An 11,873-nucleotide genomic window follows, 5' to 3' on the forward strand; every position below is an offset into this window, starting at 1 on the left:
AAAAAAATAATGTCATGAAGAACCTAGGGGTAAGACAGGAATAAAGACACAGACCTACTAGAGAATGGACTTGAGGATATGGGGAGGGGGAAGGGTAAGCTGTGACAAAGCGAGAGAGAGGCATGGACATATATACACTACCAAACGTAAGGTAGATAGCTAGTGGGAAGCAGCCGCATAGCACAGGGAGATCAGCTTGGTGCTTTGTGACTGCTTAGAGGGGTGGGATAGGGAGGGTGGGAGGGAGGGAGACGCAAGAGGGAAGAGATATGGGAACATATGTATATGTATAACTGATTAACTTTGTTATAAAGCAGAAACTAACACACCATTGTAAAGCAATTATACCCCAATAAAGATGTTTAAAAAAATAAAGATTATAGTCTAAACATAAAAAAAAAAGCTAAAAATAGAGTTGCCATATGATCTAGCAATCCCACCCCTGGGCATATATCTGGAGAAAACTATAATTTGAAAAGATACATGCACCCCAACGTTCATAGTAGCACTATTTACAACAGTCAAGACATGGAAGAAACTTAAACATCCATTGACATATGAATGGATATAGAAGATGTGGTATATATATATACAATGGAATATTACTCAGCCCCAAAAAGAATGAAATAATGCCATTTGCAGCAACATGGATGAACCTAGAGAGTATCATGTTAAATGAAGTTAAGTCAGAAAGAGAAAGACAAATACCATACAATATCACTTATATGTGGAATCTAAAATGTGATAAAAATGAACTTATTTACAAAGCAGAAACAGACTCAGAGACATGGAATACAAAGTTATGTTTACCAAAGGGGAAAGGAGGTGGAGGAGGGATAAATTAGGAGTTTGGGTTTAGCAGATACAAACTATTCAATACTATATATAAAATAAATAAACAACAAACTCCTATCGTATAGCACAATATATGTAACATACACTCAAAATCAATACCCAGATTATATAGACAAAACATTAATAGGCAAACAAAAACACAACTTAGTACTAAAAAATAGTAGGATATATAAGTAACTATGACTCAGAAGAAGAGCAAATGATTAATAAAGATTAAAAATATGTTAACCTAAGGACTTCCCTGGTGGCACATTGGTTAAGAATCCACCTGCCAATGCAGGTGACATGGGTTTGATCCTTGGTCTGGGAAGATCCCACATGCTGTGGAGCAACTAAGCCCATGCACCACAACTACTGAGCCTGCACTCTAGAGCCCACGAGCCACAACCACTGAGCCCCAGTGACACAACTACTGAAGCCCGCATGCCTAGAGGCCATGCTCCGCAACAAGAGAAGCCACCACAATGGGAAGCCTGTGTACCGCAACGAAGAGTAGCCCCCGCTCACTGCAGCTAGAGAAAGCCCGTGCGCAGCAACGAAGACCCAACACGGCCAGAAATAAATAAATAGGCAGACTGAAATAGAGCTGTTCAAAACACAAATAAAAAATTAGCTTTTTGAATTTTATTTTATTTTTTATACAGCAGGTTCTTATTAGTCATCAAAAAATTATTTTAAAAAATGTTAACCTAAACAATTTTGAGAAAAACAGATTTAAATAAAGTAGGATCTTTTTTTCACCATCAGGTTGCCAAAAATTGTCACAAGTTTTGAAGAAACAATATTATCCACTGCCGGAGAAGATTAGGGGAAAAGGAATGATCATACACTGTAGGTGGAAATATGAATTGGTCTACATTTCCTTGAAGTCAGCTTGGCAGACTTTTGGTGTGCCAGAATTTAAAGTGCATATATCCTTCACGCAAACAATTCCACTTCCTGCTACCTGCAGTGGACATTTGTCATGTGAACCTAACAACATCTTTGAAATAGCCTCCCAACACTTTCATCAGTTTCCACATTGTCAGGCCTGCCTTCCTGATAGATTTCTGTTTTTAACCCCTGACCTCCCTTGTAGCCAGCTAGGGTACAGGCATGTGACCAGTTAGACACACCCACTTAAGATTTCAACTGAGAATTGAGCAATGTAAGAAAACTGAATCTGCATGGGGTCTCTATTCTGTAACAAGAGTAGTGGCAAAGACGGCAGCCTCTGTTCATCACCAAGCTGGTTTGCCCTGTAGTTCTGAGGTCAGTGCCAGAAGCAAAAACCTAAACCCATCTGACAGTGAAGTCCTGGGCATTGGTCCTTCAAACTTAACCTGGAGGCTTTCTCCAGCCTTCCTAATGATTCTGTGAACTAACATCTATTTTAATAAATTTCTTTCCCTTAAACTAGCCAGAATGGATTCTTGCCTGTAGCTAAGAACTCTTTCACAGTGTCTATTCTAGAAATACTCACACATCTATACAAAAAACATGTACAAGAATAGTCACTGAAGCACTGTGTCCATAGGTAGCTTTATTTATTTTTTATAAATTAATTTGTTTTTATTTATTTATTTTTGGCTGCATTGGGTCTGCATTGCTGTGCTGGCTTTCTCTAGTTGCAGCAAGCAGGGGCTACTCTTTGTTGCGGTGCGTGGGCTTCTCATCGCGGTGGCTTCTCTTTGCATAGCACAGCCTCTAGGCATGCAGGATTCAGTAGTTGTGGCATGCAGCCTCAGTAGTTGTGGCTCGCGGGCTCTAGAGCGCGGGCTCAGTAGTTGTGGAGCATGGGCTTAGTTGTTCCATGGCATGTGGGATCTTCCCGGACCAGGGACAGAACCTGTGTCCCCTGCATTGGCAGGTGGATTCTTAACCACTGTGCCACAAGGGAAGTCCCCATAGATAACTTTAAATAATAAATGTTCACCAGTAGGGGAATGGGTAAATAAATTGTGGGGTACTATGAACTAGTGAAAAGGAATAGGGGAGATCTGTGTCTTAAAAGATCTCCAAGATGCAGTGAAAAAAGTTAAATGCAGAAAATATGGGGCATATGATCCAGGTTTTGGAGACAGTTGTGTTCTTGTTAACTTCAGAAAGTCTTAAATTTTCTCCTTACACCTGTCAAGAATGGCTAGGACCATAGAGCAATCAAGAGAGAGGACATCTTGATGGGTGTGACTTGCTTTACTTACCATACCCTACAGCAGATTTTATCTCCATTTGAATAATGATCCAATTGGATTTTAACCTATAATTAATGTGACTATATAATTTATTATTTAAACTTGGACACAAGAGAGAAAAGATGCAAAATTAACTCTTCCACTGAAACAACAGGTAAACACCAAACTACTCCAGGCAAATCAGGATCTATGGTTACCCTACCATAACCTAAAAAGAGATGTGCCGTATATTTTCAATTTGCCCCTCCAAATCCATCTTTCACCTCCACCCTTCTCCCTCTCCCAGGAGACTGCCCTGGTCTGTAACACATCGTTGAGCCCCCTTATCCTTTGGCTTCGGGCAGCACTTGGCCAATGACTAGCCCCAGCAGGAGGATGGAAAGAATAGTGAGATTAGGGTAGTATTGTCTGAGCTACTATCTCTGGGGTCACCTCAGGCTGGCTGTACCCTGCCACCACACCACCATCAGTATTAGTTTCCCAGGCTGCCACAACAAATGACCACAAACGTGGTGGCTTAAAACAACAGGAATTTATGCTCTCACAGTTATGGATGCCGAAGTCCAACATCAAGGTGTAGGCAGTACTGGTTCCTTCCGGAGGCTCTAGGAGGCTCTGTGCCATGCTTCTCTCCTAGCTTCTGATGGCTGCTGGAAATCCTCAGTGTTCCTTAGCTTGTAGATACATCACTCCAAGCTCTGCCTCCACCTTCACATTGCTCCTGTGTGCCTCTGTGTCTCAAAAATCCCTCCGCCTTTCTCTTATAAGCTCATCTGTCATTGGTTTAGAGCTCACCCTAAATCCAGGATGATCTCACCTCAAGATCCTTAATTATATCTACAAAGACCCATTTGCCAAATAAGGTCATGTTCACAGGTTCTGGGATTAGGACTTGGAAGTATCTTCTTAGGGGCCATCTTGCAACCCACAACACTGTACTTGCACATACCCAGGAACTTCGCTCATCCCATGCCCCCTGGGGCCTAGAGGTAGTAATAGCCCCAACGGTTACTCAACTATTCCTTGTGGTGTCCTTACACCGTACCCATGTCTATGTAAGAACCTTTATCAAACCTTCCTTGAACTATCCCAACTTGGGTTGCCATCAATTTTCTGTTGGGACCCTATCTGAAACACCAGTGGAGTACTTGCACAGGAGGCCATAAGCCTTAAACAGAATTTACTCCCAGATATTTGGAACAATGACAAGAGAAAAAAATTTACAACTGAATTTCACAAAAGTGCACATACAACGGAGATTAATTTGTAAATTTGCAGGTAATACATTAAGGAGGTCTTCCAAATTCAATCAAGATGACCAAATGATTAATTAATTCATTTAAAAAATCCTAAAATAGCTACTATTTTCCAGGTACTGTGAAGGTATTAGCAATATAATAATGAGAAAGATACAAAGATGTGCACAATTGTATTGCAACTTACAGTAATGAACAAAAAGGAGGATTGGATGGTCTGGTAAGCAGAATTCTAGATGGCCCCCAAGATTCCTGTCCCTGGTATACATACTCTGTACCCTCCCCTTGAGTGTGAGTGGGACCAGAGAATATAATGGAATATCACTCACATGATTAGTTACTAATCAGTTGAGTTATGAATTAGTGAAAAAGAAGATTGTCCTGAATGGGTCTGACCTAGTCAGGTGAATCATCTAGGAGATGTACTCCAGTTGGCCTGGAAGAACGCAAACAGCCATGCTGTGAACTCCACTGAGGGCCACATGGCAAGGAACTGTGGGCAACCACTAACAGCCAGCAAGAAATGGGAGCTTCAGTCCTAGAACAGCAAGGAGCTGAATTTAGGCAACAGCCAGTGAGCTTGCAAGAGGATCCTGAGCCAGACAACACCTTGATATCAGCTTGGTGAGAGTTTGAGCAGAGGACTCAACTAACCCATATTGGATTCCTGACCCATGGAAACTGTGAGATAATAAATTTGTGTTGTTTAAGCTCCTAATTTTATGTTAATTTGTGGCATAGCAATAGGAAACCAATTAGGTGGTATTAGTTTGGGGTGAAGCACTGGTCAGTGATGAGAAACACCGTATCTCATTAAGATGTGTGGCCCTGTTATTGGAAGATTGTATCCAAAATGAAGCAGAGGTCCTAATGAGAATGAGAAGCTTCAGGACCACCAAGATATTGTGCTCCTTATCCAAAATCATAAGGCACCTTTGTGAATTCACTTTCCTGGGCCCCAGAAGCAGTGGCTTGGACAGGGTATGTGAGAATTCTAGACTTTGGGATACTGGAGGCAGAGGAGGGAGTTGGATGGGAGTAATCAACTTAACCCTTCAGGTAGTTTACATCAAAGGTGATGGCCAAGAGTTGCATTTACATGAGCCCTCAGTGGGCCTGTTAGAGGCCTGGTAGACAATGTAGATTCATTACCTGATTTAAAACAGATAAACCCTTAAATCATATTGGCTTAACACAACAGAAGGTTATTTCTCCCACATTCATAAAATTAAATGCCAACACTTCTAGTTAGTAGGCAGCCTTTCACCTGGTCCTTCAGAAGCCAGACTCTTCCCATCTTGTAACTTTGTCCTCTAGTGCCTCACAATCTTCTGTATTCAGCCAGCAGATACGGAGAAAGAAAGGGTGAAGAATGAGGAGAGAGGTTTCTATGGGCCACGTCTTCAAGTGGTGTACATCACTTCCACACACATTCCACTGGCCCAGACTCAGTCACTGAACACGCAGGTAACATGGTCCCTGGCTAGGTGGCAACTTCCCAACAACACCCTACATTGTGGGAGGGGAGCAAGGATATTCAGTGGGGAGATAGATGTATCTCCCACAGGGAATTTTGAAATTTACAGTGGGGTTCCCAAATTGCAGAGTTAAGAATCCTGCACAAGAGGGCACAAAGTTTAACTCCTGATTTGGGGATGCAGATTCTGGTTTGGAAGAGGACTGATCTATGGAGAAACAGACTCTGGGTCCTTGAGTTCTCTCCTCAGCCACGGGTGTGAGTTAATACCATAGTCATAAGGGAAGAAATAGGTATAACAGAGGTAAGATGAGTATGTGCTTCCACCTTGCCAAAAGTTTCTAGAAGAAAAAGAAATTTGCATCTGTTGAAATGTGATCACCAAAAGTAACTGAAATCTATTATATGAACTGTGAAACCTAAGTCATGGTTATGCAATGAGGTATAAAACTCCCATTATAGGAAATTTCAAAGAGGAAAATTATGAGCTGGTGTGCCAGGAGAAATAAAGCAAATAGGTCCTTTCAAACTAAGAAATGAGAATGTTTTTTTCCATCTCTCATGAGCTTTGTTTTGGTAAGTTAGTGACAAACCCCAAGGCTTAGTAACCCCTACTTGAAATAAGATGAAACTTTGGCACATAAACAAATGGGCTCTGACCTTGTTCTGATTCCATGGACCCACTCCCTGTGTAGTTCTGCTCAAGCACCTACCTCTGGCTTTCTCCCTTCCTGTGGTGTATTTCTGCCTAGCAACAAGGTGAGTTGTAATCATTTTTTGATGATGATGATGATAATGGTGCCCCTCCCAAACAGAAAGGAAGTAAATTAAAAGATGCTTTTGGAAAGCACCATACTAAGAGCCTACAACCATTAAGTTTATAGTATAGCTGTCTAGATGCCATTTCTGAAGAAACCTGTACCTCCACCATGAACTGTTCCTTTCACTAAAACTAAAATTCACTCAACATGTCATTCTATACTGTCTAAATCTGTGTATATCAATATAGCAGCCACTAACCACATGTAGCTATTGAGCATGTAATATGGCTCTTCTGAAATGAGATGCACTGTACATGTTAAACATAATGCTGGTGGGACTTCCCTGGCAGTACAGTGGTTAAGACTCGGTGCTTTCACTGCGGTGGGCCCGGGTTCAATCTCTGGTCGGGGAACTAAGACCCCACAAGTCCTGATGCACGGTCAAAAAAACCCACAAAACATTGTAGTTTGTAGACTTAGTATGAAAGATGGAATCTAAAGTACTTCATTTATAAAAAAAAAATACTTCATTTATAACTTTTATATTAATTACATATTGAAATGATATGTAGGCATATTGAGTTAAATATCTCATTAAAATTAACTTCATCTTTTTATGTTTTTAATGTTGCTGTTAGAAAATTTGTTTTTGCTTTTTAATTCTTTATCGAAGTATAGTTGAATTATAATGTTGTGTTAGTTTCTGGTGTACAGCAGATCAATTCAGTTATATATATATTATATATATGTTCTTTTTCATATTCTTTTCCATTACAGTTTATTACAGGATATTGAATATAGTTCCCTGAGCTATACAGTACGAGTTTGTTGTTTATCTATTTTATATAGTTTGTATCTGCTAAACCCAAACTCCGAATTCATCCCTCCTCCACCTCCTTTCCCCTTTGGTAAACGTAACTTTGTTTTCCATGTCTCTGAGTCTGTTTCTGCTTTGTAAATAAGTGCATTTTTATCATATTTTAGATTCCACATATAAGTGATACCATATGGTATTTGTCGTTCTCTTTCTGATTTACTTCATTTAACATGATAATCTCTAGGTTCATCCATGTTGCTGCAAATGGCATTATTTCATTCTTTTTTGTGGCTGAGTAATATTCCATTGTGTATGTATGTGTATATATAGATATATAGATATATATATACACATATACATACACACACACCCTACATCTTCTTTATCCATTCATCTGTCAATGGACATTTAAGTTGCTTCAATGTCTTGGCTATTGTAAATAGTGCTGCTATGAACGTTGGGGTGCATGTATCTTTTGAAATTATAGTTTTCTATATGCCCAGGAGTGGGGTTGCTGGATCATATGACAGCTCTATTTTTAGCTTTTTAAGGAACCTCCATATTGTTTTTCATAGTAGGTGTACCAATTTACATTCTCACCAACAGCGTAGGAGGGTTCCCTTTTCTCTACACCCTCTCCAGCATTTGTTATTTGTAGACTTTTTAATGATGGCTATTCTGACCGTGTGAGGTGATACTTCACTGTAGTTTCAATTTGCATTTCTCTAATAATTAGCAATGTTGAGCATCTTTTCATATACCTATTGGCCATCTGCATGTCTTCTTTTGGTGAAATGTCCATTTTTTGATTGGGTTGTTTGTTCTTTTGCTATTGAATTGTATGAACTGTTTGTATATTTTGGAAATTAAGCCCTTGTTGGTCGACACATTTGCAAATATTTTCTCCCAGTCCACAGGTTATCTTTTTGTTTTGTTTATGGTTTCCTTTGCTGTGCAAAGGCTTATAAGTTCGATTAGGTCCCATTTGTTTATTTTTGCTTTCACTTCTGTTGCCATGGGAGACTGACCTAAGAAAACTTTACTATGATTTATGTCAGAGAATGTTTTGCCTATGTTCTCTTCTAGGAGTTTTACAGTATCATGTCTTATATCTAAGTCTTTAAGCCATTTTGAGTTTATTTTTGTGTATGTTATGAGGGAGTGCTCTAACTTCATTGATTTACATGTGGCTGTCCAGCTTTTCCCCACTTGCTGAAGAGACTGTCTTTTCTCCATTGCAAATTCTTGCCTCGTTTGTTGAAGATTAATTGATCATAGGTGTGCTGGGCTCTCTGTCTTATCCATTGATCCATATGTCTGTTTTCTGTGCCAATACCACAGTGTTTTGATTGCTGTAGCTCTGTAGTTTTGTCTGAAGTCTGGGAGGGTTATGTCTCCAGCTTTGTTCTTTTTCCTCAGGATTTCCTTGGCAATTCTGGTCTTTTATGCTTCCATATAAATTTTAGGATTACTCGTTCTAATCCTGTGAAAAATGTCATGGGTAATTTGATAAGGATCACATTAAACCTGTAGATTGCTTTGGGTAGTATGGCCATTTTAACAATATGAAATGTTCCAGTCCAAGAGCATAGGATATCTTTCCATTTATTTGTGTCATCTTCAGTTTCCTTTATCATTGTTTTATAGTTCTCAGCACATAGGTCTTTCACCTCCTTGGTCAGGTTTATTCCTAAGTACTTTTTTTTTTGGATGCGATTTTAAAAGGGATTTTTTTTTTTTTACTTTCTCTTTCTGATATTTCATTATTAGTGTAAAGAAATGTAACAGATTTCTGCATGTTAATCTTGTATCCTGTTATCTTGCTGAATTCATTTATTAGTTCTAGTAGTTTTTGTGTGGAGTCTTTAGGGTTTTCTATATATACTATCATGTCATTTACATATAGTGACAATTTTACTTTTTCTCTTCCAATTTGGATACCTTTTATTTCTTTTTCTTGTCTGATTACTGTGACTAGGACTACCAATACTATGTTGAATAGAAGTGGTGAGAGTGGGCATCTTTACCTCCTTCCAGATTTTAGTGGGAAGGCTTTCAGCTTTTCAACATTGAGTATTAGGCTGGCCATGGGTTTGTCATAAACGTATTTTATTACGTTGAGATATGTTCCCTCTGTACCCACTTTGGTAAGAGTTTGCATCATGAATGGATGTTGAATTTTATCAAATGCTTTAGAAAATTAAAAATTACATACATGACATTTGATTTCTAGGGAACCAAGGTAGTCTAAATAGTTCTCTATATGTTGTGTGTTTGTGTATGTGTGTTTGAGTGTGTGTAGAGATGTGTGCCTTCAAATTGTAAGCCCTTTGTGGATAAGAACTACATCATATACTTTTTTATATGCCTGCTGTACTCAGCAGAATCCACAGCAGTTAGTAAATTCATAGGTACTGAATTCCTGAAGGCATTCTGGCTCATCCTGGCATTTCATGCCAGACAAGTGGCAGTGGCTGTGCCTGGGGCCCCTCAAAAACATGAGGTGGGGAACAGGTCTGAGGGGGAGTCTCGCCATGGAGCAGCCAGGCCATGAAGGACCTCCGTGGGCTCCTGTGGTCAAGCTGAGTTTGTCTTAGGAAACTCTTTCCAGGTACTTGGTGTCCACAGACTCTGGAGCTGTCTGCCAGCTCTGCTAATCATTCACCACCCTTCACTTCCTTCTTGGCTACTTGTGGGCAGTGAGTGTCTGGTTTGGGATGGGCGATTCCTATCTTCAAAGTCGTGGTCAGGATGTTCACGTTTTAATGAACAACATGCAGCCCTGGTGCCTGGCCAAGGTGGGGCCTGAGCAACCCGGACGGGACCTGAAGTGGGGCCCTTTGTCCTCATATGTTCCACTTTCAACCTCACATTGCTCTAGGGTCAGTGCTGCTGTTCTCTCTCCTCTTCTGACCACTGACTCACAGCTGCAGGAACAACTGGGGAGAGGAGGATAGGAGCTGGAGAAAGCTCTGCTGCACCCACCTTACTAGGACCACAGCCTCGAAGTACTAGAAGCAACATTAAAAGCAATCAAATGTGGCTCCTCTTGAGGCCTGTAACCACATGCTTCCTGTCCCGGTCCTGCTGATACATAGAGGAGCGATGGACCCTGGGCCTCTCCCAGAGCAAATCCAAGAACCTAAGAGAATCCCTCGGGTTCTCTCCTCCTGACGACTTCAGAAGCGTCACTCAGATTTTCCCTTTGAATCTCCTACCTCTGAGCATTGAGCACTACAGAGCTCTCCCAGTGTTCTGGTAATTCACCAAAAGGGAGAAGACAGAAGATAAACATGTTCACTTCTGTGCAACCATATTCATGCCCTTTTATTTTCACTTTAATAGAAAGTTAAGTTCAACACTCAGTTTTTTTTAGATGAAGGGTATGACATGCAGCAAATCAAGGGGAACTGGAGTGAGAAGGCAGATTTCTGACTTCCATCGATGCATTTTCCATTCTTCATGCTGCTTTCTTAGAACTGTGTTTCTACACCTCAGTGGTAACAATGGTCACCTCCAGATTGTGAAATTAGATGATTTGTAATGTTCTTCTTTTTGCTGATGCATTTTATCTGACTTTTCTATAATGACTGTATATTAATTGAATAAAAATACTTAACTTTAAAATTTTAAGTTAGAAAATTCCCCCAGAAAGCTGAATTAAGTTTCGCTTTTCTAATTTCCCTTCACACTCAAATCCCTAGCCCCACCAAACCTCTAAATAGCAAGAAGAAATCTGAATTATTGTCATCCTCAAGGGCAGAAAGAGATTTAACTTTTTCTGGAATTAAGTGGACTTGTGGAAGTGTAGGTAGTTGGGTAGGAGTGAGGTCTCAGAGGCAGTGCTGTGACCTGTGTGTAAGTTCTCCTCCTCTTCACTAGGGGCACTGTCAGCATACAGGTGCTGCCTCTCTGCCCCACAGCATTACTTGTACCGTAAGGACAGATGATTATGCAGAAGACTGTGATGTCAGTACCATTCACGTTGAGCAGTGAACTTCTCCCCTCAGCATTATTATCACCCCCAGAGAAATTCCTATTCCATGTACCTTCCACAGTAAACCCAGAACCACTATGAGCTTCACATTATCTGTACTTTGTTCTTCACCATCCTCTCTGCCTTATACTCAGCTGGCTGTTACCCAATACCTAGGACTCTGTCTTCTGAGGTGCATTAGACACTAGCAGAGTCAAAGATAAATGAAGCTGATGGGCTAATTCACATTAAAATCCAAATGGCCAACACTAGCACACTGGAGTCACTCCTCTCAACGGTATCTACATTTTAGGGATTACACCTTAATGCCTTGCATCAGTTAGGGATAGATCATGGGAATATGGATTTCTTATGGATATTAGACCTTACACATTTGTAGTGAGGAAGTCTATGGAAGGCTCTTGCCTCTCTGTGTGATGGGGTGGAGGCCATTTCAGCTCAAATTGGCAGCAGTCAGGAAGAAGTACATTACACGAAGTTGGGGAAGAGCAAGGACAAACTGCAGCTTATGAAGATAGACTGAAGCCTCTGTCTTC

This window comes from Leucopleurus acutus (assembly GCF_964270905.1).
Source record: "Leucopleurus acutus genome assembly, chromosome: 2".
NCBI classification, from domain to species: domain Eukaryota; kingdom Metazoa; phylum Chordata; class Mammalia; order Artiodactyla; family Delphinidae; genus Leucopleurus; species Leucopleurus acutus.